The 23,157-nt window shown below is 47.7% G+C and overlaps 1 protein-coding gene across 4 annotated transcripts in view; it reads right to left on the bottom strand.

Annotated features, from left to right (window-relative positions):
- The window catches only part of PALS2 (protein associated with LIN7 2, MAGUK p55 family member), a 245,132-nt gene extending 226,299 nt beyond the window's left edge, over positions 1 to 18,833 (bottom strand). For 2 of the 4 annotated variants that reach the window (XM_077491298.1, XM_077491301.1), the window contains exon 1: positions 18,460 to 18,677. The gene's annotated coding sequence lies outside the window, so the exon portion shown is untranslated. Of the gene's footprint in view, positions 1 to 18,459; positions 18,678 to 18,715 lie in introns of those variants that run through there. The other 2 variants (XM_077491299.1, XM_077491302.1) reach the window with 2 other exon arrangements.
- Between the last annotated feature and the right edge of the window lie 4,324 nt (positions 18,834 to 23,157).

Here is a 23,157-nt window from a genome sequence, read left to right as displayed (position 1 = left end):
CAGTTACTCCTACTTTTCCTTCCCTGATTATCCCACTTGTGTTTCCACCAATGAATGGAAGTCTCAAAACCAGTAGCTTGTCCCCTAGCCAAGACACTAAGGCCCCTTTCACACTGGGGCGGTTTTCAGGCGTTACAGCGCTAAAAATAGCGCCTGTGTAGAGCCTGAAAAAAACCGGCCCCTTTCACTCCAGTGAGTTTTAACCCTTTTTCGGCCGCTAGCGGGGGTTAAAACCACCCCGCTAGCGCTCGCAAACCACCGCTAAAAGGACGGTAAAACGCCGCTAAAAATAGCGGCGCTTTACCGCCGACGCCCGCACCGCCCCAGTGTGAAAGGGGCCTAACAAGAAAACAAAACAAACAGAAGGCAGGTAATAAGTAGGGGCAGAATTAAAGAGAACCGGTTTTCACCTTCATGGTCCCCTTTAAAGCTCAACTAAAACAAAACACTTCCACTAACTTTCTGTCCAGGAGATGATGTCAGACTGTATGTAAAGTCAGAAAACATCAGCTGTCACTATAGACAGTTCAACTTTCAAAAAGCTGACCAATTTTCATCTGTGAATCATCCCATTACTACTTTTGCCTTTTAGATTTTACCAGCTAATGCTGCCACCACCATGCTTTGCCGGCACCCACCGGTGGACAGGGTTTAAAAAGCGTTATTTTGATATTAGAGACCGCTAAAGGCAGCTTCAGAAGATACAGAATATTTCCACTGAATCCTCCAATGTTCTCATCAGAGAACAAGGTAAATATATACTGCAGTCAGACTGCACAGATATGACGGAATATGGGAGGAAAACAGCCTTTCAGAGTAGAATTTTATTACCACTGAACTAGAAATGCAGTTTTGGCGGAGGGTGTGGAATGGTATACAAAGTGAATTGTTCAAAGTCTGTTTTTACTGCTTTAGGCCCCTTTCACACGGACTACCCGTTCAGGTCCGCCGCTCAGTTTTTTAGGCGGACCTGAACGGACACTCCATAGAGGTCTATGGAGGGACAGGTGTCAGCGGTGACATGTTCGCTGACATCCGACCAGATCCGAAAAAGTGTGATGGAGGATAAACCTATTTTTCCATCTGTCTGTGGATGGGATTGGGTGAGGACGGACTCTACGGTCCATCCTCATCAGATCCCCCATAGGGGAGAGCGGCGCTCTGACAGGTCCGTCCCTGAACAGTGTGCAGACAGACCTGTCATCTTCCTGCTCAGTAGGGATCGACGGAGCATTCCCCCGCTGAGCAGAGCGAGCTCCGTACACGGACACATCTGTGTGAATGAGCCCTTATTCAATTTAAAATAAATCAGTACTTAAAGAAAAGGTCCAGCCCCCCCCCCCCCCCCCAACCAGATATGGACACTTACCTGTCTAGGGAGCCCGCAATGTTGGCACCTCAGCTGATCTTTAGGTGGGCTGTGGCCGCCGCCATTCCAGGTAAGGGAACCCGGCAGCGAAGCCTTTCGGCTTCACAGCTTGTTCCCTACTGCGCATGCGCGAAGCATGCTGCACTTTGATCTAAAACTATATCAAACATGTTATATTTACCTGCTCTGCATTATGGTTCACATATTGCGTGCAATAGAATGCCACTCGCTATGGGGTCTCAAGTATGGGCTTAGCGCTGGATCAAGATGGGCCTTACACTTGCCTTAGTCCTCTTTCACATGGAGCGGATCTGCTGGACGCACTCTGCTAGCTCAGTGAGAGCTCGCTCCATTGATCCCCACTGAGCAGGCGGATGACAGGTCAGTCTCAGCTCACTGTGCAGGGATGGACCTGTCAGAGCCCTGTTCTTCCCTATGGGGGTTATTGGATGAAAATGGATAGCCTGTCCATTCTCATGGGATCTGTTGGACGGATTGAAATGTATCACCAGCCATCGGTTTTGAACGGATCTTATCGGATGGCAGGCTGGTGTGAGGGGGACACATCTCCAGTGACATCCGCCTTCCCATAGAAGTCAATGGGTGGCCCACTCAGATCCATCTGAAAAAATGTACAGTCGGACCCGAGCTGCCCGATCGTGTGAAGAGGAGCAATGCTACCACTGGGACATTTTTTATTCTATTCCAGGGAATGCATTAAAGTGGTTGTACACCCTGCAGCAAACGACGGTACTTCAAAATCTCCATAGGTGGCGCTTTCATTTTTTTTTTTTTCCCACAGATTACCGTTTAGAGTTACAAAGGGGGTCCATCACTAGAATTATTGTTCTCGCTCCGTTTGTGGCGATACCTCCCGTGAATGGTGTGAACACCATTTACATATACATGCATAACCTAGGTAAACATTCGCTTTTGCGCGTAAGCATGGAGTAATGGGGGGAGCTTTACATTTAAATTTCCTTTTTAATTTTTTCACTGTCCCTTTATTTTACCACTTTTATACATTTTACAATGAATATATAGATCCCTTGTAATAGAAATAAGAATGACTGGTTATAAGATCTGAGGTCAAAAAGACCCCAAAATTTAACCTTGACAAGCAAAAGAACAGTTTACTTCCACCCTGGACCAGAAGTGACGCTGCTCCGGTCCTTCTAGGCCATAGAAGATCTTGTCTTTTATCACCTATGTGACCAGCCAGCCGCACCGTCGGATCGAAAACACTGGCGAGTGGTTGGGGGGGGGGGGGCACCCGCCACTTCTGAAAGTATTTCAGCGGCTCATGAGCCATTCGGAGCACTTTAATGAGAAAGCCAGCCGCCTCTTGAAAAAAATAAAAATAATAAAAAATATTATGGGTTATGGTCGATAGCTTGAGCCATAACCCCAGTAAACTACAAACGTCTATATACATATTGTAGTCGGCAAGTGGTTTAACCAAGTATCGGCTACATAGTAAAATGTAGGTTGTGTTGTCCATGCTTACATGCTCTTTTCATCACAGCATTTATTTATTTTTTTTCAAACGAACAACTTACTGGCCAGATCACCAAGAAAAACTAAAGAAAGCCTAAAAAAACAAATGCAGTCATCACATGAATGCTTGCTTTTAGATTTAATACTGCTTTCGATTTTAAAATAAATGGATTTTCCCAAAGGAAAACCCAATACACTGTTAGAAAATTGTTCGAGAAAAGGCTTCTATCCGGTTCCTTCAAACTTTCTTGCCACTATTGTGGAAAGCAAATAGCGATTCCACCCCACTAACCATTAGAAAATAAAACATTATGAAAACAAACAATTTTTAAAAGAGTGCATGACTAGAACTACCCATTTTTTTTTTTTGTATGAGAATGCAAGATCAGTGTGATCGAATGCTTTTCATTTTTGAAAACGGTGCCGTTTACTTCTGAGGAAACTGGAAGAGAAGTAAATCTTTAAGGTTTCTATACCATGGAGGCGATCAAAGCCGTTGCGGAAATTGTTTGCCTCTACGATTAGGTTGCAGGAGCGCCGGCTGTTTTATCGGGTGTTCCAGTGGGACAGGAAAGCCAGATGAAGCCGCTGAAGGCGGTGTCCCCTTCAGGTGCTTGTAAACGCAAATCAAGCAGCTAGTTAGCTGCTAGGATTGCTTTTACAAAAGATCCAACTGTCAGCTCCAAAACACAATATTGGGATGATCAAGCACCAGGCATCATCCCAATGTAACCACTTGAAGTCTAGTGACATACCGGTACACGACTGGTCGGCAAGTGGTAAACTGAATGGGTTGTTTTACAGGGTGATTGTTTACAATCACTTTAAGTACTGGCTATGTATGGTCCTGTTCTGTAAGGTAAACCTATCAATTTTAATAATATGGCAAAAGTATAGATAAGGCTTAGAATACAAATTTTATATTAATTCATAGAATTGCACAAGCTTGTTTTTTTTTTTTCATTTTTACTTTTTGAAGTGTAATTACTGCTGCTGTGTCAATGACCTAAACTTAGCCCTGTTCACACGAGAGCGACTTGTCATGTGACTTGGCAGTTCAAAGTGGCATGGCAAGTCGCACCCCATTTGTGGCAATGGAACTTTTCAAATTGCTGTGACTCAAAAAAAGGCTCCTGTGCTATTTCTGCGTGACTTGCATTGACATCTGACAAATGAAGTTGCAGATATCAGCAAGCTGCACGTTAAAAAAAAAAAAAAAAAAAAAAAAAAATTGCACTGCTTTAAAGTCACGCAACTTCAAAACTGCACTGGCGTGAACCAGGGCTGATACCGAGAGCATGCGTGGTCTTGGAGCTCCTAATCCCTTAGAGCCAGCGTCTGCCGGCTCTTTAAGGGCTTAAGGTCATGTGACCGCCGTGATTGGCGGTCACATAATCATTAAGTTCCCAATGAATCGCAAGCAGCAAATGGTGAGCCTTTAGGTAACTGCGCCAGGAGCATGCGGGGGGTGCTCTCTTGGCACAGCACTATCGGCACTATTGCACACAAATATGCGGCCACTCAGCGGCAAGGCCTGGTTGCAGAGATACCCCATATTTGCGTGCATTCAGTGTCTAGGGGGTAAGTAACCATTATAACGTCCTAACAGGATGTTTCCAACTTACAAGCAGACCTCAATTCACAGTTTAATTGGACAACTACCCCGTTTCCCCAAAAATAAGACCCAGCGTGATTGTCAGCGATGGCTACAATATAAGCCCTACCCCCCAAATAAGCCCTAGTTAAAGTCCTTGTTGGTCTTATTTTCAGGGTAGGGCTTATTTTTTGGGGAAACAGGGTAGGGCTTATTTGGGGGGTAGGGCTTATATTGCAGCCATCACCGACAATCACACTAGGTCTTATTTTCGGGGGAACAGGGTATGTGACAAATGAGGTTTAATGTTCATACATACTAGGGGGGTACAACTGGGGGAATCAATGGTAGAGAAGGATCTGGTTTTTTTTTGGTAGATCATATTCTATATCCCAAAAGGAAAAAAAAAAAATGTTTTGCTATCAATGCTTAGAAGACTGCAGCGTTTGCCCAGCCACTCTGAAAGCTCCTGTCAAAAAGCTAAAAAATAAATAAGCATCTACAGCCATATTTTGCACGCGCATTTAGGCACATCGACCATTTGGGCATTCATTAATTTCACTGGTCAAAATAGTAATTTTTTCTAGCCACTGGATTGATAAATGTGCTCAATCTCTAAAATGAACCTAGCTTTGGGCGCATATACATGTTTTTTTTTTTGTTTTTTTCCGAGCTTTAAAAGCCTATGGGTGCATGGACACATAAGCCAACATAAAAAGGGAGTTTAGAGGCAGGAAAAAAAAAAAAAAAAACACACAAACTTCCTTTGAAGTGGCATTGTTTACAGTCAGTGTACAAGAGGTCTTTAGTGCTACCTTGAGTTTGCCTTTGTTAGTGTATTTAAATCTGCTACTACATCTAAAGCAGGATATAAACATTTTTTTTTCTCATTCAACCAGTGGGTTGAATGCAAAAAAAAAAAACTCACAGGTCTCTGCATCCACACAAGCGCAGGATGCATGGATCTCCCCACTGCACTATTGTATTCTGACAGCGGAGACTCCTTCCCCCTGTCAGAATACACAGATCAGTACTGCAGCCATTTACTGCCTGTGCTGATGGAATGCTGGCTCTCCAGCAGGACTGCTCGACAGAAGCCAGTCTAATGATCAGCTTCTGTTGAGCAGAAAGGATTACACATGTAGAGGAAATTCAATATGTGTATACCCAACTTAGCACCACCCTTCCCCCAGACTAACAATTCTGCTGTCCAAAGGAGTCTCCGTTGCTCCTTCAACAAGAGAGGAGACACTAATACAGGAGGTGTGCTACTTGCCAGATCACAAGGTGAAAATAGAGGGGGAAAAAAGCTGCAATATATTAGGTTTTTGATTTGAGCTTATACAGCTTTGGGCTATAATGTCTATCAGTTCTGAATGATCACATCAAAACTTTATGATTGGCCTGGCTGTGAATTTTTCAAGGCCAGCTACACTTGTGCATTTTGACAATGTACTCTAGAACCCTGCAATGCCATAATGTATGAAAATGCACGTGCTGTGTGTGGTGCCATTCATGGTGCATGGCAGCCAAGCACACTACTCTAGAGTACTATGTGTTGTAATGCACTGCATGGGTCATGTGTGTTTGTTCATCTGTTTTGGTTACCAGGCATCTCAGTCACATAGTGTGGTGTTAACATGTCACTAAAAGCAGCACTACATCTGAGCACCACAAATCAAAAATACTGTTTAATTCATTTTTAATATTCAAAGCAAACTCATTCATTCATCAATCTATGTCTTATTTTGCTGAGAAATCACTTTGAAAAACAACCCCCCAGCATTTTTGGCCATGGCCATCTAAAGTAAGCGCAGGGGATTTAAGTAGTGTTTACTTCCTGTAATCGATCTGTCCTTAGCTCAGGCATGCAGGCAGAAAGGTGTGTTTAGCTGAGAAAACCCCTCCTGAAGACTCCTGGGATGTAGGACATATATGTCTAGGCCTGGAAATCAGGAAGTAACAAAGTAATACTAGTCTTTTTTTTTTCCTTTAAAAATAAACATCTTATAATAACGGTACTTGCACACTGGGGCACTGGTCGCCGCTGCTAAAGTGCTTTGCAGGCGCTGCCCATTGATTTGAATGGGCAGGGGCAATGTATACACACCACTCCTAAAGCGCTCCCAAAGATGCTGCTTGCAGGACTTTTTAACGCCCCGCAAGCGCACCACTCCAGTGAGAAAGCCCTCAGGCTTTTACACCGACCGGAGTGACAGGAGCTATTTTTAGCGATATAGCGCATCAGTGTGAAAGTAGCCTTACCTGCTCTGTGTAATGGTTTTGTACAGGACAGCCCAGATCCTCCTCTTCTTGAGTCCCTTACCGGCTCTCTTGACCCCTCCCTCCTGTCGCGTGCCCCCACAGCAAGCAGTGTGCTATGGGGGCACCTGAGCCAAGCCGTAGCACTGTGTGTCCATTCAGAGATGGAGCCGCAATTCGACCCCACCCTCCCTTTCTTCTGATTGGCTAACTGACTTTGATTGACAGCAGTGGGAGCCAATGGTGCCGCAGTGTCTAGGCCAATCAGGAGGTAGAGTGCCAGATGGCCGAGGCTCTCATGCACATCACTGGATAGAGATGGGCTCAGGTAAGTATTAGAGGGGCTGAGGGGCTGAGGGGCCTGCTGCACACACAGGTTTTTTATGCAAATGCATCAAGTTAAAAACCTGACTTTACAACCACCGAAATGTATAAAAAAATAAAATAAAATGTTTTTTAAAAAAAGTAGTACAAATCACACTGCAATTGCAGGAAGTATGGCGTCCCAAAAAAATTCAGGAGCTACTTTATCAAGCAAAAATCGTGCCTGATCCACATCGCAATTTCAGGTGTCATTCAAATGAATGTCATCTCAAAGGCGAGTCTGGCAATTAGTCATATACACTTCCGTGCTTTCACATCGCAGGCAGAATCGCAGAAAATATGCCTGCAATTTTAAACGCCAAAGTCTGAACGCAGTCTCAAAGCCAGGTATTCAAATACAACCAACACTTTGCAATTCTCTGAATAAATACAAAAGGTTCTCTGATTGGATGAGGTAGAGAGACGGGGAAATGACATCACACTCTCCAATTCGCTCAGAGAGCACATTTGCTTTCATTAGGAAAACACAAAGCATGCTTTGAATGGTGCCCGTGCCAAATGGCCGGCCTCCTGTGTTCAGAAAGCTGCAGGTCAGATGCTCAGCATGGGAGGACAAAGAAGTAAGTGGAGATCATTGGAGTAGCCAGTGTCACTTGGGTAGAGTCTGCCCAAGTGATTTTTCAGCTTCTAGGCGTATTGGCTTACATATACATATGGTATAGTATGCAAGTTGGACTATAGTAACTATATATAAAATATCCATACCTGGAATTCCATTATTAAGACCTTCTATAGGTAACGCAGCACAGTCTGAATTAGTAGAGCAGCACAGTAATTGTCAGTGTATCCTAAGCAACCTTCAAACTGGCACAAACAAGCGAGAAGTTGTCAAATACTTAAAAGCTCCAGGAGCTTACACTTCTATAGCACATCACCACCACAGACATACTTGGGACCTGTACTGCCCTGCTCAGATTACTGCATGACTGCAATGGAATCATATCTATGTATTTCTACTTTACATATACAGTATATAATACACAGAATATCTGCATTATTGATAACCCAGCATGCACTGTCAGCGTGCAACTGTACAGCAAGATAAGATAAAAACAAAGAATAACTTTTCCAGCAACAAGAAGATGCTCTCCTCCTTTTCTTATCTAAAAGATAAACTTACTCAATGTTTTTTTTTTCAGTCTTACCAACTAATACCTTAGCATAAAATGATGTCACAAGTGTTAACATTTACCATCTGCTGAACGGGCTCATATAATACATCTACTATACATGGAAAAGTACAATTATCTATAGAGGAAGTAATAAACCTCTCTTCATTTAGGCTCCATGCACACTGGCTTAAAAAAATATTTCTTTTACAGGAGTTGTGTGTGTAGAAGCAGCTCAATGTTCTCCTACGTGTCCATACACATTAGGACGATTACAGGCATATTTTAAATTCAACATTTAGAGGCAGGGAAAAAATAAAAAATAAAAAAAAAAATTTTGGTTTACTGGCAGAAAAAAAAATGCTCTATGAGTGTTTTTTTTCTGCCACAACCGTTTTTTTTTTGTTTTTTTTTTAAGCCCAGTGTGCATGGAGCCTAAAATACAAAAAACTTAACATATATGCTCTGTGCAGGCTCCCCGTCTCCCCAACACCAGAGGGAACTTATCCAAGTGAAGATGAGACGGCACAGAAGATAAAATTGCCCAACTCCACAGGGAGGAATCAGCATTTACATATGTATTTATGTATATCTGCACATTCGGCCCAATGGAATAAAGAAATGTTATATATTTTATCTCTTATGTAAGCTCAGCTTCATGTTCCTACAAACGGCAGTCAAGAACCAATAACTAGACCAAAGTTTTTTTATTTCATTTTTTTTTTTTTTTACTTTTTTTTATTAATATTGCAAACTGGTTAAAAACAAAAAAAAAAAACGCTATATCAGAACAGAAAGCAAGCTACCATGGCAGCTGACAGTGGTCTTCTGAATAAGAATGAATACAGACGTAGGATTAAAAATATCAAAGAAATTGTTAACATGGCTGGAATCAAAAGCACACTAACCTAAAACATACATGCATTCATAAATAAATAACGATTTATATGACAGATCTAAGATCATGTCCTTGGCCATTTTTGTCATCACCTAGTCAGAAACATGCACTGCCCTGGCTTATTAATAAACAGGATTTCTAGCAGAATGCAGCTATAAGCTTCAGCAATGCAAAATGAGCTCCTCAACAACTTCACAACAGGCCACTGGGACATTTAAAAAAAATTCTTCCAGGGACAGGCATGTGCGCCCACAATGCTGTGATTGCACTATTAGACAACACAGATCACAAGCGAAATGCGCAGAGCCAATCAGAGTGGCTCTGTGCCTAAAGCCAGCCACAGACTGAGCAATTTTCTTTCTTGCAGGAAAGAAAGAAAAAAAAAAAAATCAATCTATTTCCTCAACTCAGTCAGTGGTGGAACCCCTCATGTGGAGCCATTATATGTGATAGCTTTCCCCGCCAGTAAAACAGTGGTTACTGTAATAGCCACAAGCAATAATCGCATGTAAAATCTGACAGGCTGGTTGCACCCGAGTTGACTGATTGGTACAATCAGCCTGCCGATACATGGATCTAATCTTGCCCAGTCCCTGCTGAACCAGCCTAAATTTCAAACCCTCTATGGCCAGCTTTATAACTGCTTCAGATTTCCAGTCACATGTATGTATAAACGATGTAAACAAAGTCCTTCTCTTCTGCCACTGGATTGAATCCACCCGACACCCTGACACAGTTTGTACCACACCACCCACCGACAGACAGGTAGATGAAACCAGGGAGCGCTCAGCAGCCAAGGGCTTGTGAAGGGCAGGTTGTCAGACAGGACACCAGGTTGTTTCATGGAGGTTGGCAGTTTTGGGTGAATTTGAATTCTCGTGTATATACCTTTTGAATGATTATTTTGCGTACTAATTAACTGCTCTGGGTTGACGGGGGCAATGTGACAGGTGGGTCTGGTCACTTTCTAACAAGTGTCATTCTGGGGATGTTCGGACCGTCCTGCCATTTTAGGGCCTAAAGAAAAATTAGGCAGTCAAACAAATAAAGCCCTACTGCAGGTTTTCTGACAATTCAAATCGTTTTCAGCCATTGAAAGGAATTCTTGTTATTTTATCAATGAATACAAGGCTCAAGGTGTCACAATCTCCACCTCAGCCAATCAGAGGAACTCTTGCATTCATTGATAAAAGAAAAGAAAAATACAACAGCAGATGGGAAGTCTCCTGATATGCTGCCATAACACAGCACTGTAAACTGTATAAAGCTCATGCTATATACAGGACTACAGATCTCAGGAAATAGTTTGATTGGGCCAGCTTGGCCCCTAGCACACTATTTAAAGTGACAGGAAGACACATTAGGCTTTTAATTTATTTGGGAACAATGTTGCATGAAATAAATGGGGTAGTAACATGTTGGTACAGAGGTAGTGAAAGCGTATCCAATCCCAAAAAGAAAAATTTAGCGTATTGCAGTTTACTTTTCCTGATGGCCACATTTGTTTTTTTTGTTTTTGTTTTTTTCACCTGCTAATCCTGCCAGGAACACACCTCTTCTCCTGGGGTGACAACCATGATGTATATTGGAGGAGCAGTGTTATCATAGGAAGGGGGTGTGTTAGGACTATACAACACCTCCCTCTCTCAATTTTAAGGCCCATACACAGACTTTTTTTTAGCTTTTTTGCAGCTTAAAAACACCACTCCGTGTTATTCAATGGCCTCATACATACCATGGTGTTTTTGAGCTACAACAGGCATTGGCGTTTTTAGGCTCCAAAAAAAAAAAACCCAGGGTCAGCGCATTTTGAGGCTCCAGTGCTGGAGCTGTAAAAACACCAGGTGTCGGTAAAAGGTGTTAAACGCATGTAGACCCATACCAGACCTTTATCCAAGTAGTGTGAGTGCCCCCCCCCAGATCATACCAGTCTACATGCACTTAACATGGGGCACCCCCCACCCCAAAGCACCTTGTCTCCATGTTGATGAGGACAAGGGCCTCTTCCCGAAAACCCTTGCCCGGTGGTTGTCGGGGTCTGTGGATAGGGGCCTATCGGAATCTGGAACCCCACCTTAACAAGGGGGGGCCCCACATCCTGGCCCCCTACCTTATGTGAATGTCTTCTAGTTCTTTATCTGGGTCTTTTCCCTCTGTTCTTCCAAAGTTGACTTGACACAATCTCCTGGTGTAATGCTCAGTCTGCCATGTGCAATGACTTATATTAGCATTGAGCAGGGCCACTAATGACAATTTGGAGGCCACACCCCTTGTGACATCACTGCCCAGAGGCATGATGGGGTGAGGATCTCACAAGGGGGCGTGGCCTCCAAATTATGTCATCGGGTGGCCCGCCCCATGCCAATATAAGTTATTGCATACGGCGGACCCAGCATTACACCATGAGATCGCGTTGAGTCAACATCGGAAGAGGAGCAGTGGGAGAACACCCAGCAAAAGAGCTAAAAGACAGCACAGAGAGGAGAAGAGCCAGCAAAGAGAGAAGAGAGCGCAGAGAGGAGAGAAGGACCGGCAGAGGGAGAAGACATTGCCAGAAGAGCCAGAGCTGCCTTAATAAAATACTTTTTTTTTTTTTTTTTTTTAACTGTGTAGCGTGTTTATTTAGACACTTTTTTTTTTTAGGTGAATGCGTAGGGGGTAAGTTGTACCCCATTTTCATTCACCTAGGGTGCGGGTGGGCGGGATCTGGGGACCCTCTTGTTAAAGTGGGCTTCCAGATTCCGATAAGCCCCCACCCGCAGACCCCGACAACCAACGGCAAGGGTTGTCGGGAAGAAGGTGCTTTGGGGGTGGGGGGGTGCAGAGTCCCCCTGCCCCAAAGCACCCCCCCCTCCATGTTGAGGGCATGTGGCCTGGTATGGTCCTGCCCTGCCAGGCTGTGTGCTCAGATAAGGGTCTGTAATGGATCTTGGGGGGACCCCCGTGCCATATTTTTGGCGTGGCGGTTCCCCTTAAGATCTGTACCAGACCGAAGGGTCTGGTATCTTATTGGGGGGAACCTCACGCAACAAAAAATTTTTAATTTTGGCCAGGCTTCCCTTCAAGATCCTCAGCACATAAGCCACACCGCAAGTCGGATCATCTTGATGAGACTTCTATGCAAATCAATGGGCTCCCATAGTGAACCACTGATTTTGAATAGAGGCAGAGAAACTGGTCTGAAAGCTAGCGTGGCTAAACACACATTGCCACCAATGCAAAATGCAGATAACGCAGCTTTTTTCCTGGCATCGGTACTAGCTTTACAGCTCGTTTTTTAACACGTCCGTGTGTATGAGGCCTAACGGATAACTAGATGTGTAACGGATCGTCACCGTTCCATGATCCGAATAGGTCAACCTGTTCGGATCAGCACACCATGAGACTCGCGGAGTGCTCGGCTTTGGAAAGGCCACAGCTTCGGCCTGGCTCAGGAGCGGTGGCCATCTTGGTACACCTGGCGGAGACTGATGTCTCGTCAGGAAGTGACGTTTCTTGCTACACCCCACACTCCTGCACAGTAATGATTGAGTGAGAAGGGGGCAAGTGGACATCTTGTTACACCCACCGGAGTTTTAGATTTCAGTTATTTTCAACACAAAACAGAGCTTATATGCTTAAATACAGTATCGATTTTCACATTTAACTAAATATGAAAATCAGAGATGTTCTGTCACATTAGCAACCATGTAAGGTCAGCAGGTTTGCTGCTGCTCTAAAATTTTACATCTAAACAGCCCGTCGGATTTACAAATGCTGTATTTAAGCATATAAGCTCTGTTTTGTGTTGAAAATAACGGTGAAATCGAAAACTCCGGTGGGTGTAACAAGATGTCTTTATTTTTTCTGATCTGAAAAATGATCCGATCCATGACTCTGATCCGATCCGTGAGTTTTTTGATCTGTTGCACCCCTACTGAAAATTGTCTGCAAAGGAAGAGCACACAGGCTGGATGAACAGCTACTTTGTTTCTGGCACTGGTAGAACAGATGCAACAAAAAAATTTCAATGGTATATTTAAAGAGACACTGCAGTCTGCTCACATAAATTTATAATAAAAACATCTTTGCCATTCTGAAGCTTCCCTCCAACCACTTTGCATATTATTTTATATATACTGCGATTCTGTACTTGCCAAATATGCTGAAGAAATCTCCCTCCACCAAGTCTGGCTGCAACCATTTTAACTGGGCAGCTGAAGCGGCTGCCTGTTCACTTCCTAGATTTACACAGAGCCTCCAGCCCTGCAGCTCTCATTGGCCCTCTTATGACTAATCCCACCTCCCTTACTGGTGAGAGAGCTGTGCATGAGGTCATAAGCCTAAGCTAATGGCCAGACAAGAAACAAGAAATGGGCTGTATAAGGTATTTATTGGCAGGAAAAAAAAGTGTTTTACTTTCCTAAGTTAAAAACAACAAGGTCCACTTTAAGATACCAAAGGGGAACAAATAAAAGTTTTATTGTTCGGCCTCTTTCACACGATAAGCCCACTCGGATCCACCAGTCCATTTTTCAGGCAGATCCCAGCAGGCCAACCATTGACTCCTACGGGCAGGCAGATGTCAGCGGAAATGTGTCCGCTGGCACCGGCCTGCTATCCGATCAAGACAGACGTATGGAGATACGTTCGCCATCCGTCTGGCAGATGGGATCTGATGAAATTGGACACGGTCCGTTTTCTTCCCATCTCCCCATAGAAATCAGTGCGGCTCTGACAGGTCCCTCCCTGCACAGTGAGCAAAGACTGACCTGTCATCTGCTGGCTAAGCGGAGATCAACGGAGCGATCTCCCACTGAGCTAGCAGAGCCTGCTGAGCGGATCTGCCCTGTGTGAAAGGGGCCTAAAGCCTCGTACACATGATCAGATTGTTCGTAAAGCGCCAGACTTTTGTCCGAAGGGCGTGTGCTGTGAACTTGTCTTGCATACAAACGGTACACAATTGTCGGCCAACAAACACGAACGTAGTGATGTACTACGAGGAATTTCAGCTCTTGAGCTCCACCCTTTGGGCACCTTCTGCTAACTTTGTGTTTGGTGAGCACTGATTCCAAGCATGTGTTTGTACTTTGGACTTGTGTGACAGACTTGTGTACACACACACACGATACAAAAATCTGACAACAAACCATTGTCCGCCGAATATGTACTAGCCCGACATGCAACATTTGTTGGCGGAAAGCTGGACAACAATTGTCTGAAGGAGTGTACTGTTGGTCGGATTATAGGCAAACAGTCTGTCATCACACAATTCCCGGACGAAAGTCAGATCGTGTGTACGAGGCTTTAGAGATGATATACATTGTATATTTCTATACACAGGCTGCTTGTTTTGTTACCAATGTCATGTATCAATTTTAAAAAGTGAAACAACCTGTCAGCGTATTATTCTATCCAACACAATCACAGACTATCCAAGAACAAAATGACTGTAAGAGAAGGATCACAACTGTACTAACTGCCCTAAAGTAGGACATATTTCTTTCATAAAACAAAACTCAAATCTTTAGACTCCCTACATGTACTTCCACCACTTGTCGGGTGTATATTCTATATTGGGCTGCTGCCCGGGTTTATAATCTTTTTATCAGGCTGCTGACCAGGTTTATAATATATTTTCTTTTTTCCAGGTCTATATAATAGTAACTGCGGGCAATGACTAAGTGCACGTTTGTTTCCTTTTCATTTACAAACCATTTCTGTCAACCCCAGGAACGGTATAACTCGTCACTGAAGTCTGTAGTATTTTGCAAACAAACCGTCACAAGGCAGCTCTGAGTATTCTGCCATTGTACACAGTTCCATTCATCAGGGTCAGCTCACTCCCATTCATTGCAGAGCAAAGCAACCACGCAATTCATTTTTCTCTGAGCAAAATGTTCAGTAAAATAAAATAAACACTCGATCTATAATCATTTCCTGAGCCGATAACCCCCGCCTCCTTTGCCAATCTTCAAAGAACAAGCCTACTTTTTTCCCCTGACATCACGCTCCCAGGAAGACAGAAAAAAGGGCAACAGACTGAGCCGCCCCCCCCCCCTCCCCCGATGTCCTTATACTGAGCCATTGACTGTGAGGGATCCCCAGCACTGCCGCACAAGCTGTACACTGCATACAGACAGACCTGGGGGCACCACAAAACCCATCCACAACAGTGCATTCCAAGTACAACTAGATGTCCAGGATGGTAACAGCACAGGCATCACAACTAGGCAAACTGCTGGGAGCAGCCTACCATACGGAGAAAAGGTGTCAGCTGTGATCCGTCATTGTGCCGGATTCCAAATGTCAGGGGCTCATTTCTTGGGACGCAGTCAGCCAAAAAAGAAAACGTGTTCTCACCCACAGACATCAATGGAAAGAAGGGCATGTCATCGGATCAGGACCCCAAAAATTGATGGGGGGGAGCAGATGAGCCCCCTCCCCAATGAGCCCCCAGGTCACCCCCCAAATGATCCCCCCCCCCCAGCGCGCAGGTCACCCCCCCAAATGATCCCCCCCAGCGCGCAGGTCACCCCCCCCAAATAATCCCCCCCAGCGCGCAGGTCACCCCCCCAAATGAACCGCCCCCCAGCGCGCAGGTCACCCCCCCAAATGAACCGCCCCCCAGCGCGCAGGTCACCCCCCCAAATGAACCGACCCCCAGCGCGCAGGTCACCGCCCCAAATGAACCCCCCCCCAGCGCGCAGGTCACCCCCCCAAATGAACCCCCCCCCAGCGCGCAGGTCACCCCCCCAAATGAACCCCCCCCAGCGCGCAGGTCACCCCCCCAAATGAACCCCCCCCCCAGCGCGCAGGTCACCCCCCCAAATGAACCCCCCCCAGCGCGCAGGTCACCCCCCCAAATGAACCCCCCCCCCAGCGCGCAGGTCACCCCCCCAAATGAACCCCCCCCCAGCGCGCAGGTCACCCCCCCAAATGAACCCCCCCCAGCGCGCAGGTCACCCCCCCAAATGATCCCCCCAGCGCGCAGGTCACCCCCCCAAATGATCCCCCCAGAGCGCAGGCCACCCCCCCCCCAAATGATCCCCCCAGAGCGCAGGCCACCCCCCCCCCCAAATGAGCCCCCCCAGAGCGCAGGCCACCCCCCCCAAATGAGCCCCCCCAGAGCGCAGGCCACCCCCCCCCCCAAATGAGCCCCCCCAGAGCGCAGGCCACCCCCCCCCAAATGAGCCCCCCCAGAGCGCAGGTCACCCCCCCAAATGAGCCCCCCCAGAGCGCAGGTCACCCCCCCAAATGAGCCCCCCCAGAGCGCAGGTCACCCCCCCAAATGAGCCCCCCCAGAGCGCAGGTCACCCCCCCCAATGAGCCCCCCCAGAGCGCAGGTCACCCCCCCAATGAGCCCCCCCAGAGCGCAGGTCACCCCCCCAATGAGCCCCCCCAGAGCACAGGTCACCCCCCCAAATGATCCCCCCCAGCGCACAGGTCACCCCCCAAATGATCCCCCCCAGCGCACAGGTCACCCCCCAAATGAGCCCCCCAGAGCGCAGGTCACCCCCCCAAATGATCCCCCCCAGCGCACAGGTCACCCCCCAAATGAGCCCCCCAGAGCGCAGGTCACCCCCCAAAATGAGTCCCCCCAGAGCGCAGGTCACGCCCCCAATGAGCTCCCCCAGCGTGCAGGTCACCCCCAAATGAGCCCCCTTCCGAATGAGCCCCCAGGTCACCCCCCAATTGAGCCCCCCCAGCATGCAGGTCACCCCCAAATGAGCCCCCAGGTCACCCCCCAATTGAGCCCCCCCAGCGTGCAGGTCACCCCCAAATGAGCCCCCTCCCGAATGAGCCCCCAGGTCACCCCCCAATTGAGCCCCCCCCAGCGTGCAGGTCACTCCCAAATGAGCCCCCTCCCGAATGAGCCCCCAGGTCACCCCCCAATTGAGCCCCCCCCAGCGTGCAGGTCACTCCCAAATGAGCCCCCTCCCGAATGAGCCACCAGGTCACCCACCAATTAAGCCCCCCCAGCGTGCAGGTCGCCCCCCAATTAAGCCCCCCCAGCGTGCAGGTCGCCCCCCAAATGAGCCCCCAGGCCACCCCCCCCCAGTTCTCAGGTCACCCCCCAATGAGCCCCCCCAGAGCGCAGGTCACCCCCCAAATGAGCCCCCCCAGAGCGCAGGTCACCCCCCCAATGAGCCCCCCCAGAGCGCAGGTCACCCCCCCAAATGAGCCCCCCCCAGAGCGCAGGTCACCCCCCCAAATGAGCCCCCCCAGAGCGCAGGTCACCCCCCCAAATGAGCCCCCCCAGAGCGCAGGTCACCCCCCCAGAGCGCAGGTCACCCCCCCAAATGAGCCCCCCCAGAGCGCAGGTCACCCCCCCAAATGAGCCCCCCCAGAGCGCAGGTCACCCCCCAAATGAGCCCCCCAGAGTGCAGGTCACCCCCCCAAATGATCCCCCCCAGCGCACAGGTCACCCCCCCCAAATGATCCCCCCCAGCGCACAGGTCACCCCCCAAATGAGCCCCCCAGAGCGCAGGTCACCCCCCCAAAATGAGTACCCCCAGAGCGCAGGTCACGCCCCCAATGAGCTCCCCCAGCGTGCAGGTCACCCCCAAATGAGCCCCCTTCCGAATGAGCCCCCAGGTCACCCCCCAATTGAGCCCCCCCAGCGTGCAGGTCACCCCCAAATGAGCCCCCTCCCGAATGAGCCCCCAGGTCACCCCCCAATTGAGCCACCCCAGCGTGCAGGTCACTCCCAAATGAGCCCCCTCCCGAATGAGCCACCAGGTCACCCCCCAATTAAGCCCCCCCAGCGTGCAGGTCGCCCCCCAAATGAGCCCCCAGGCCACCCCCCCCGCGCTCAGGTCACCCCCCCAAATGAGCCCCCCAGCGCGCAGGTCACCCCCCCCAAATGAGCCCCCCAGCGCGCAGGTCACCCCCCCAAATGAGCCCCCCAGCGTGCAGGTCACCCCCCAAAATGAGCCCCCCCCATCACGCAGGTCACTCCCCCCAAAATGAGCCCACAGGTCACCCCCCTCCGCACATAGGTCACCCCCCAAAATGAGCCCCCCAGTGCACAGGTCACCCCCCCAAATGAGCCCCGAGCATGTAGGTCACCCCCCAGATGAGTAATTAGTGCTCAAGTCACCCCCCCCAGTACAAAAAAAAAGTCTCCCCAATACACAGGTACCCCCCAGATGAGCCCCCCCAAACACCAGCACACAGGTACCCCAATTATAAAAGGTCACCCTGGTGTGAGCAGATGACGGTGAGTACGGCAGGACATGGGATGTGATCACCTCTATGACATAAGCCGGACATGGAGGAGGTGCGGGCAGAGAAGTGGAATAAATCCCTCCACACTGCGCTCAGAGCCGGGCTCCTCCTCTCCGGTGTCCGGTGTGTCACTCACCTCTGTGTGTGGTGGAAGGACCAATGTGCCGAGCTGTGGCTGTCTGTACAGGCCGTGCTCTGGGCTCCGCCACCTCCGCTCTGCTCCGTCCCTCACTGACTGGGGAGAAAATCCACACATGTGACACGCGCCCGCTTCTTTCCCACCGAACTCCGCCAGAGCGCGCCCGCCGTCAGCACACTGAGCTCGCTACCAAGGCGCGCCCCCGCCGCTGCTACTCACCCTCACTCCGCTACAGCTCTATGGAAGAACGTACCTGTTAGGGTCGCTGACGTCACGTTCCGAGACCTGCACGCGGCGGTAAATCTTACGTCATACACTACCAGAGAGGTGGAGGACTCCACCCCTTCTGCGTGACTGACAGCTCGCTATTAGCGGGGCCTCTGTGCTGGCAGGTCACGCTGAGCTCTGTGTGCGGGGAGGGGGAGCTCGTGACAGATTCTTCTTTTTTTTTTTTTTACCAGGCAGTGAAAGTTATGATGGCTTCATGCGGTGTGAATAGAACTCAGCATACAGCTTGTGGAAGTCACAGGACAGTGCTTGTCCTACATCCCCAGTGCCTGAGCTGTGGCCCTCAGAGCCCCCACTGACACTAATCTGAGTCTCCATATTGCCCTGTTATAGCAATGACTTCTGGTAGTCTCATATATATATATATATATATATATATATATATATATATCCCGTCTATGACTTCCCTGAGGCATCGCCCCAGGCTTATAACTTTTATAGAATGTCCTCAGTCTCTGACCATCTCTTGTATCGTGTCTGCAGTCTCTGACCATTAAGGATGGGCTCGGGTGTGTTCACCCACTCCACGTGCAGAGGCGGCCAGGAAGTTGGCACGGTGCTGCACTAATCACAGGCAGTGAGACATTTTCCCGATTTGCGGCTGCAGAGATCGGAAAATGTCTCACTGCCTGTGATTAGCGCAACTTCCTGGCGGGCTCTGCATGTGGAGTGTGCGAACACACCGGAGCTCATCCCTACTGAACATCTTTTGTGTCACGTCTTGCAGTCCTTGACCATCTCTTGTGTCACGTCTGCATTCTCTGACCATCTCTTGTATCGTGTCTGCAGTTTTTGACCATCTCCTGTAGCATGTCTACAGTCTCTGACCATCTCTTGTGCCACGTCTGCAGTCTCTGACCATTTCCTGTATCACATCTGCAGTCTCTGACCATCTCTTGTATCACTTCTGCAATCTCTGGCTATCTTTTTGTTAGTATGTCTGCAATCTCTGACTATCTTTTGTTAGTATGTCTGCAGTCTCTGACGATCTCGTGTGCCACATCTGCAGTCTCTGACGATCTCGTGTGCCACATCTGCAGTCTCTGACGATCTCGTGTGCCACATCTGCAGTCTCTGATAATCTCGTGTGCCACATCTGCAGTCTCTGACGATCTCGTTTGCCACATCTGCAGTCTCTGACCATCTCTTCTGTCGTGTCTGCCAACTCTAACCATCTCTTGTATCATGTCTGCCAAATCTAACCATCTCTTGTAACACTTCTGCAGTCTCTGACCATCTCTTGTATCATGTGTGCAGTCTCTGACTGTCCCTTGTATCATGTGTGCAGTCTCATTGGCTGACAGCTGATCACGCGGTAAGGGGTCGGGATCGACCCCTTACTCCGATCTGTGATCCAGCGAGTCTCATAGACGCACTGATCACAGAGCACTCCACGCGCGCCCTTCAGGGGGTGCGCAGGCCGCTCGTGCACAGGACAACATCAATAGACGTAGTCCCAGCAATGCAGCCATCATTCAGCTATAGCGCGGATCCCTAGTGGTTAATAGACATGTGCAGAGTAAAATATTTCGTTTCGGAATTTCGTTTTCGTCTGAAAACTTAATTTATTTAGTTACTCCCGAAATTCGTTTTTATTTATTTCGTTTTTCGTTCAAAAATTGCATTCGTACGAAAATCCACATGAATCACGGTCGAATCTGTCTTTGAAGGCTTATGGTGTCTGTCGAATGTATAAAGAAGATTCGACAGAGCTAGTATATAGCATACTTTAGAACCCTATTAAAGTCTATGGGACTCCAACGTTCAAAATCTAAAGTGCTCATTTTAAAGGCTAATTTGCAAGTTACTGTCCTAAAAAGTGTTTGGGGACCTGGGTCCTGCCCCAGGGGACATGGATCAATGCAAAAAAAAGTTTTAAAAACGGCCGTTTTTTCGGGAGCAGTGATTTTAATAATGATTAAAGTGAAACAATAAAAGTGTAATATTCCTTTAAATTTCGTAGGGGGGGGGTTGTCTATAGTATGCCTGTGAAGGGGCGCATGTTTCCCGTGCTTAGAATTGTCCCTGCACAAAGTGTCATTTATGCAGGAAAAAAAGTCCTTTAAAATCACTCGCAGCTATTATGAATTGTCGGCTCCCGTAATACAGAGAACACTCATTGAAAGTCATTGATAAAAAAATAAATAAATAAATAAAAAAAAAAGCGTGGGGGTCCCCCAAATTCAATTACCAGGCCCTTCAGGTCTGGTATGGATATTAAGGGGAACCCTGCCTCAAATTTAAGAAAAAATTTGACGTGGGGTTCCCCCTAAATATCCATAACCAGACCTTGTCCCCATGTTGATGAGGACAAGGGCCTCATCCCCACAACCCTGGCCGGTGGTTGTGGAGGTCTGCGGGCGGGGGGCTTATCAGAATCTGGAAGCCCCCTTTAACAAGGGGACCCCCAGATCCCGGCCCCCCCCTGTTTGAAATGGTAAGGGGGTACAAAAGTACCCCTACCATTTCACAAAGAAAGTGTAAAAAATGTTTAAATAAAACAAACACACTTTTGAAAAATTCCTTTATTAAAAATAAAAAAATAAAAAAAAGATTCCAGCGGCGGTAATCCACTCTTGCTATCCAGCGACGGACGGTCATCTCTCCAGCGATGTCTCATGTCATCCAGCGCAGCGAATCCTCCGTCCTTCTTCTGTCTCCGTGGAGGAGACACTGCAAGGATTCCGGCGGCTGACGTTTCTTAAATACGGAGGGCGGGGCCACCCGTCACCTGACCCCGCCCCCCTCTGACGCAAGGGGAAACCCGGGGTTCCCCGTGACGTATAGGTGACCCCGCCCCCCTCTGATGTAACGGAAACCTGCCTGTGTTACATCAGAGGGGTGCGGGTCACCCCTACGTCACAGGGAACCCCGGTTTTCCCCTTGCGTCAGAGGGGGGCGGGGTCAGGTGACGGGTGGCCCCGCCCTCCGTATATAACAAACGTCAGCCGCCGGAATCCTTGAAGTGTCTCCTACACGGAGACAGAAGAAGGATGCTGCGCTGCGCTGGATGACATGAGACATCGCTGGAGATATGACCGTCCGTCGCTGGATAGCAAGAGTGGATTACCGCCGCTGGAATCTTTTTTTTATTTTTTTATTTTTAATAAAGGAATTTTTCAAAAGTGTGTTTGTTTTATTTAAAAAAAATTTACACTTTCTTTGTGAAATGGTAGGGGTACTTTTGTACCCCCTTACCATTTCAAACAGGGGGGGGCGGGATCTGGGGGTCCCCTTGTTAAAGGGGGCTTCCAGATTCTGATAAGCCCCCCGCCCGCAGACCTCCACAACCACCGGCCAGGGTTGTGGGGATGAGGCCCTTGTCTTCATCAACATGGGGACAAGGTGCTTTGAGGGGTCACAGACCCCCAAAGCATCCTCCCAATGTTGAGGGCATGTGGCCTGGTACGGTTCAGGAGGGAGGGGGGGCCGCTCTCTCGTCCCCCCCTCTTTTCCTGCGGCCTGCCAGGTTGCGTGCTCGGATAAAGGGTCTGGTATGGATTTTTAGGGGGAACCCCACGTCAATTTTTTTTTTAATTTGATGCGGGGTTCCCCTTAATATCCATACCAGACCTGAAGGGTCTGGTTATGGATATTTAGGGGGAACCCCACGTCAAATTTTTTCTTAAATTTGAGGCAGGGTTCCCCTTAATATCCATACCAGACCTGAAGGGCCTGGTAATTGAATTTGGGGGACCCCCACGCTTTTTTTTTTTTATTTATTTATTTATTTTTTTATCAATGACTTTCAATGAGTGTTCTCTGTATTACGGGAGCCGACAATTCATTATAGCTGCGAGTGATTTTAAAGGACTTTTTTTCCTGCATAAATGACACTTTGTGCAGGGACAATTCTAAGCACGGGAAACATGCGCCCCTTCACAGGCATACTATAGACAACCCCCCCCCTACGAAATTTAAAGGAATATTACACTTTTATTGTTTCACTTTAATCATTATTAAAATCACTGCTCCCGAAAAAACGGCCGTTTTTAAAACTTTTTTTTGCATTGATACATGTCCCCTGGGGCAGGACCCGGGTCCCCAAACACTTTTTAGGACAGTATCTTGCAGAATCTTTTCTCTCTGTCAAATCTTTTTTCTCTGTCGAATATTTTCTCTATATAATCTTGGACTAATAGAGGTAAGGTTAGGCACATTCGACCACAGGTTCTATAGACACAGATTGTTGTCAGAGTCATGTCGAATCTCCTATTCTATATCGAACTGTTGTAACAATGAAAACGAAAATAAAGCATTTATTTATGTCGGATCTTTCGTTTTTCGGATTTTGTGCTTTCGTTATCGTTTGTCAAAACGAAAACGAAAATAGCTGAAATTCGGACGAAAATGCATTCGGACGAAAACGAATGCACATGTCTAGTGGTTAATAGTGTATCTGTAGAC

Source organism: Lithobates pipiens, unplaced genomic scaffold (genome assembly GCF_037356315.1).
Source record: "Lithobates pipiens isolate NorthernLeopardFrog02 unplaced genomic scaffold, aLitPip1_a1.2 Scaffold_19, whole genome shotgun sequence".
Taxonomy (NCBI): Eukaryota; Metazoa; Chordata; class Amphibia; order Anura; family Ranidae; genus Lithobates; species Lithobates pipiens.
The sequence above is the reverse complement of the archived record's forward strand: the minus strand, read 5'-3'. Positions and strand labels throughout refer to the sequence as shown.